Below are 6,776 nucleotides of genomic sequence, written 5' to 3'. Positions count from 1 at the left end.
CATCCTCTTCCAGTTAGCTCATCCTATGAGATGCTATACTCATAGCCCTAGAAGCAAATCAATCTTATGATCCACCAACATATTGGGAGACAAATCATAAGGCAATTTATGGCAATGAAAACATCGAACGCCTTAATGTGCCTTAATGTCCTCTACTAAATCATGTGTCTCCCAAGCATCGAACTTAACTGTATTTAAACTACAATTAACATTAGATAAAAGGGATCAAGTACACACTACTACACCTCATAATTTGACTTTCCAATTACATTATGAAGTTCTGGTGAATTTATAAAAGTAGAGGGTGGGATCGCAAAATCACCCTTGAGACAAATCGAAAGATCCTCCATAATAAAAGACAAAGTATGACCCTTCCAATTGACATAAACATCATGGCTATAAAAATTTCCTTTCCTAGAAGAACATCAACCCTATCTAGGTCCATAATACAAAAATCTAGGGCTTTTGTATAAACTTGGATGGAGATCCACCACTAAGAAACCCATTGGTCCCAAATCTATATGATCATTAACATGTTGAAGTTACACAACATGCATCAACAACCGAAGAGATTCTAGGGTTACCTTTTACTTCCATCACTTGAGCCACCTCAGGCGCTTTCTTCGTCTGTGGCCTGTTCGCTCTCATATGGCCCTTTTGGCCACAAATGAAGCACATGCCATCTCAAAAAGTTCAAAGACATGTTTTCTTCATAAATGCCATCATACTTGATGGCATCCTCAAGCATGGTCTCTTCATAAATGCTAGCATACTTGATGGCATCCTCAAGCATGGTCTCTTCATAAATGCTAGCATACTTGATGGCATCCTCAAGCATCTTGCTATGATTATTTCTCACTTGGACTTTATGATCTCGGGCAAGTCCATATATAAAGAATAAATTAGTAACATCCATGTGCCCTCTACTAAAGAATGTAATTCCCTAAACCTTTGTAAATACGTGTTAAAAGACATGTTGCGCATATCCAAGTTTGTAAACTTGGCCACAACATCATACTCATCCTCTGCCTAGAGGTACTCATCTCACAAACTTGCAACTCAAAATATGCCAAAGTAGTGGGTTTATCCCTGAGTTCTCTCCACCAAGTAAGAGCCTTCCCCTTCATGAGACTCCTTACCATTTGAATCTTCTAGGCATTCGGGAAAGGGAGAAACTCAAAGTGCACATTTAACCGGTTGAGCCAGGAGTCTATAACCTCTTGTTTCCTCTTCTTCTTCTCACTCGCAAAAGCATCCGACGTGAAAGAAGGGGAAAATACAACCATATTTTGAAGCAGGGGCTGATCTAAGCACTACCCTTCTCTATAGGAGTATCACTTAGTTCTGTAAACTCTTGCATATTAGCCCATAAGTCGGTTTGGAATTTGGCCATTTTCTCTTCAAAGTAAGATTTTTCCTCTTTCAACCTCCTCCTCTTGCTCAAACTTAATAGGTTCCCCATCGGGTTAAGGGTTGTCTTTATGGTCTAATAGGTCGTCATTAAAGCAAAGTGCAATTTCCATGGAGATAGAAGAGAGAATGAAAAAAAGTAGTGTTGCAAGAAAATTGTGTACCGATTCTGAAGTTCAAAAAGTAAAGAGAGAAAAACACACTTTTTTACATGCAACGACAGACTAGAAAATATGCCAAACCACCCACTTATTGCCATGCACAAGAGATGGAAACCATATTGTAAAGCCTTGCAATAGACTGTCTCCAATTTTTCGTTATGTGCGGAGAAGGTAAGGTGAGTAAAACATCCCTAACCACATTTTTATATGTGAAAAAAATAGCCATGTGCTTTTCCACTATAAATAATGGGGATGCCTTTTATAAAAAAGACTAGAAGGTATTAAAGCCCCCACCTTTGCACGTTTTTTCTAAAAAAGATGGGCTTTTTTGTTTTAACACGCCCACTTGCTTTTTCCCAAAACCCTCCTAAAAATACATATGGCACCAGCTTTAGCACACTTGCTTCTTCTGTAACCCTACATGTGCGCCTGCTGTATGGCTGTCTCTGTACAATTGCACCTATATGTTTACTTGCCACCCCCACCTAAGGGACTGATTTGGATCATTCATTGGTAATGTACAAATGAGTGGAGTGTGCTTGTTTTTGAAGAAGCCAAATACCTTAGTAGACATGGATGCACAAAGTTATGAATACACATAATTGCAAGGCAAGGATCAATTTGGTGATGATAACAATGTGGATTTCTTGATGTACATGTAGATCTTGGTTTTTGCCTCTCTTAAGAGCCAATTTTTTTTGGGATGGTGGTGGCCTAGGCATCCATCACATGATCATAATGGATGTACAACATACTAAACCCATCATATTAAATGGACCACTGAGGGATTTTTTCGTGTCTACGAGCCTTCCACCCGAACTAAGTTCCAAACTAAGAAGAAGGAAGAAAACTCAAGGTAAAGCCAAAGGGTGCTACTGTTAAAATCAAACCTTCTTAATCCTTTGTAAATAATAAAGAAGAGTGCAAAAATGAAGTGTATCCATAACCATGGGTCCTAGGGAGATAAGAGCATTCATGACCATATACTACATAGCAAATTGACTAGGGAATGGAATTTAAGATTGTAGTCATAGAATTTAAGAATGGGGCCATGATTCATGGAATTTAAGATTGTAGTTATAGAATGAAGTGTATCCATAACCATGGGTCCTAGGGAGATAAGAGCATTCATGACCATATACTACATAGCGAATTGACTAGGGAATGGAATTTAAGATTGTAGTTATAGAATTTAAGAATGGGGCCATGATTCATGGACTTATAAAGAAGGTAATCATACTATCATCGTAGAAGGAACCTAAAACTATCCATACCATATGTCAACCCAAGGGCCTGCAAGTTCTAGAATATAAGAATAGAGCCTTATGAAGATAATCCTCTCACACCACTATTGACTTTTATGCTTATACACATCTACTCAACTTGGCATGAGCGTGCTTCTATGTGTGATGATCTATTGAATTAATCTTGTCATAAAAATACTTAAAACATCATATTAGCTACTTATACGTAAGCCTTGGCTTTTACGGCAAGCTTTTGCTTTCTTGTTTTAGATATTAGAGTCTAATCATTATCTAGATGTTAGCATTGTCTCGAGTTTAATCTTTCATTATCTAGGTGTTAGTATTATCTTATTCTAGATGTTAGTATTGTCTTGAGTCTAATCATTCATTATCTACCTTGCAATAACAAAAAATAACCAATCTAGGCTACTTGAATTTTAGATTTACTTAGCATCAACCTTGATTGGTTCATCGAAATGCCATTTGAGGATATTTATTTAATCCCGATCAGTAAGTTTCAACGATAGCTAATCTATGGCGACCTCACTTATCTAAAATAGCATTGTTTGTTGGATGCAATAATTTATCTCCTTCATTGAAGAAATCACACTTTATAGGGGATGCAAGACATGCTCGATGATGAATGCTTTCAAGTATAAGTGGCAAAATCAAATTTGTATCATAATATTTCCTTAGCTTCAAATGTTTGAATGTAAATTCTTTCAAAATGAAGGGTTAAGATTTTGGTAAGTTTTAACACCGTTTTATGTGCATATGAAGCCTTGCCTTGTCTAAGGTTAAGGGTGTGCCTTTTGTGGACTAGTTAGGAATAGTGACTTTTTAAAGCATTGCTCCATCTCAAAGACTTGAATAAACTAGTGAAGAAAAAGATGAGTGTTGAATTGTGCCCTTGTGAGTGAAGGAATCTACTAGATAAGGAGTAGATAAGTGCGAGTTTTTTTAAAAGGGCCTTGATCTTGGAGGACTTGGATGTGAAGGAGGCACCCCTAGGTGGACTACACACAAAAAAGTGATAATGTGGGCCTAGTGGACCACTTTAGGAGAATTATTTATATTTGGCTTGAGGTTATGAGCTTTAAAAGTCAATGGGCCACACACCCAAAAAAAAATGTATCAGAATTTCATGGACTACTTTAGTATAATGATTTAGCAAGGTGGGTGATGTACTAATGGGAGATAAAAGGGCTTGTCAAGTTTGGGGAAAGATAGGTTTGCTTTACCCTTTTTAAAACTTCAAAAATCCTTGTCAAAATGGTGGGACTAGTGTAACACCATTTCAAAACCAGGAGAGATTTTTACATTGGTCTATTTTTCCTTTCAAAAATTTTGAAATGCTTCCCATATATTCAAGGCCAAACCGGTTTTCCTACTCTTTAAGGATGTTTTGTTTTTGTTCAGACAAACAAAAACAGCTTCACAAAACTTTCTCTAATTGGATGGAACTCGCAATAATTTTGTCTTGCTCTCGAAGAGCATGTAAAAGCAGTTTTCCCGAACGCTTGAGCTGTAAAGAAGAGATGGCAAATCCAAGGAATTGATGATGGTGGTAAATCGAAGGCTATTTGACTTTGTTTGGCGCTCCTTGGGCCCTTCCATTTGTTGCAGAGCAGGCCATTGGTCTGTGTGCTCTAAGGTAAGTAAGCTCTGTTGTCATTCCATGTGAGAACATGAAGCCCTTGTAGCTTCATAGAGCACAGATGGGTCAAGCAAACTCCTCTTCATCTACCAACACAGCACCTCGTGTGGTGGTGCTTCAAGAGAGAGGACGTGGCAACAGCGATTTAGTGCTACAAGGTGTGGCAGGTCAAGATCTGACCGTCCATTTGTCGGATGAGTGCCTGACCTGTGTGTTTCAGAAGCTCTCTTCAAAGGACAGAAGTGCTTGCTCCCTGGTTTGCAAGCGATGGCACTGGGCTGAGGCGAAGGCGAGGGACCGCCTCACCCTTAAGGCTGAACATAACCTGGATGCGCATGTGGTTTGCCTCATGACCAGGTTCGAATTTATCTCTTGTCTCTCTCTTAAGTGTAGCAGAAAGGAGACCAGTATAGATGATGATGCCCTCCTCCTGATTGGGCACCACTGTAAACAGCTCACCAGACTGAAATTGAAGAGCTGTAAGGCCATCACAGACCATGGTATTGGGCAGTTTGCCAAAGCCTGTGGCCCTTTGAAGAAGTTTTCTTGTGCCTCATGTGGGTTTGGGTCTAACGGCCTCAACCTGCTGCTTCAGAGCTGCCCCAAGTTAGAAGATCTCTCGGTCAAGCGCCTTCGCAGGCTCCGCGAGAATCCAGAGGTTATACTTCCGGGAGCCAGCAAGCTGCACCGCCTCTGTCTCAAAGAAATCATGAGTGCTCATCTGTTTGGAACATTGATTGCAGGCTCCAAGCATATACATACCCTTGTCTTGGCCCGGAACCCTGGCCTTTGGGATCAGTTCTTTGAGCTTATTTCTGAGCATCTATCACAGCTGGTTGAACTCCATGTGGAAACCTTGAACATGGGTGACGTAGCCTTGAAAGCCATTTCACACTGCTCCAAGCTGGAAGTCCTTCATGTGGCCAAGGTCTCCAATTGCTCTGACAATGGGTATTCTGTCATTGCAAATGGGTGCAGGAATCTCAGGAAGCTGCATATAGATGATCGGAAAACCGGTAGAGTTGGAGATGAGGGTCTTCTCGGCATTGGCAAGCATTGCACAGAGCTTCAAGAGCTTGTGCTCATTGGGGCAACTGTAACAGCAAAGAGTCTGGCTTTCATAGCATCTAATTGCTCAGGGCTTGAAAGGATGGCACTTTGCAACAGTGATGCTGTGGGTGATAAGGAGTTGGCATGCATTGCAGAGAAGTGTCTGTCTTTGAAGAAGCTTTGCATCAAGAACTGTCCCATTTCAGATCATGGTTTGGAGGCATTGGCGGGTGGGTGTCCCAGTCTGTCCAAGGTGAAGGTGAAGAAATGCAAAGATGTCACATTGGCCTCTGCAACATGGCTTCAAATGCATCGAGCTTCCTTGGTTGTGTCTCTAGATAGTCCTGCTGTGCAACCTGAGGTTGATGAGTATGTTGAGAGTGCTCAAGGGGGGGATGCTAGGGTTATCAGAGCTTCTACAGCCTTATTTTGCAGCCGGTCACCTCTGGTCAAGAACAGGCTAGTGTTGGCTGCTAGCAATCTTCTCAGAAGGTTTCCCAAGCCATCTTGATTAGCTTTTTCTTGCTGTAGGTTTGGATTTTAATAAGCTTATGTTTGATCATGAAATCCAAGGGTGTTCACATCCTAGTGTATCGTCTAGAATAAGATTGTCTTGTAAATTACCATTGGATGTGTGATATTGGCGGTCTTCTATATTTGTTACTGGCCTTATGGTTCCGATGTTACCGATGGCCTGTTATAACATCCATTATTTGCCAGTACAGCTTCTGACACTCAGCTGTTTACAAAAGACTGTAGAATCTGTTCACACATTTTGCTTCTTTCCTCAAGGAATTCTTAGAGGTTCTGGTAACGTTCAAGTGTTCTCTATGTATATATATAATCAGAACATTACGTATGGTAAGAGAATGATGAGTTTGAGTTTATGGCTTCCCCCTTCTCAAATGAGGAGCATAGCTGTTCTTATATGTGAATTGTAATGGCCGTCTAAAATCTCTCAATTCTTCTGGTTTTTGTTTTTGTTTTTGTTTTTTTGGGTGGGTGGCCCTGCTTGCATCAACAATACAAAGATTCACGAACCAACCTGTGGAGCTTCTCTACTTTATCAGAGTTTAGGCTGGCTCATCTATATTCTACTACACGATTTGACTTCCCTTGACTCAACTTCTAGTCTTATGGCCACAAATATATGTAGATCTAGAAAGATCCCCTAATCTTCCGTATGGCCAAGTTGCGGAAAAGACAAATTAAATAACAAAATCTTTTGGCATTTCCCAAAATCCTGATCTTCAA

General features: G+C 40.2%; 1 pseudogene across 1 annotated transcript; it reads left to right on the top strand.

Annotated features, from left to right (window-relative positions):
* The first annotated feature begins 4,182 nt into the window (after positions 1-4,182).
* On the top strand, positions 4,183-6,241 carry LOC147632872 (F-box protein SKIP2 pseudogene; annotated as a pseudogene). Its single transcript, XR_015267242.1, has one exon. The product of XR_015267242.1 is annotated as an F-box protein SKIP2 pseudogene (transcript).
* The last annotated feature ends 535 nt before the right edge of the window (positions 6,242-6,776 follow it).

This window comes from Cibotium barometz, chromosome 13 (assembly GCF_041138505.1).
Source record: "Cibotium barometz isolate CiBa-2024 chromosome 13, ASM4113850v1, whole genome shotgun sequence".
Classification (NCBI taxonomy): domain Eukaryota; kingdom Viridiplantae; phylum Streptophyta; class Polypodiopsida; order Cyatheales; family Cibotiaceae; genus Cibotium; species Cibotium barometz.
This window is presented reverse-complemented; position numbering and strand designations above follow the sequence as displayed.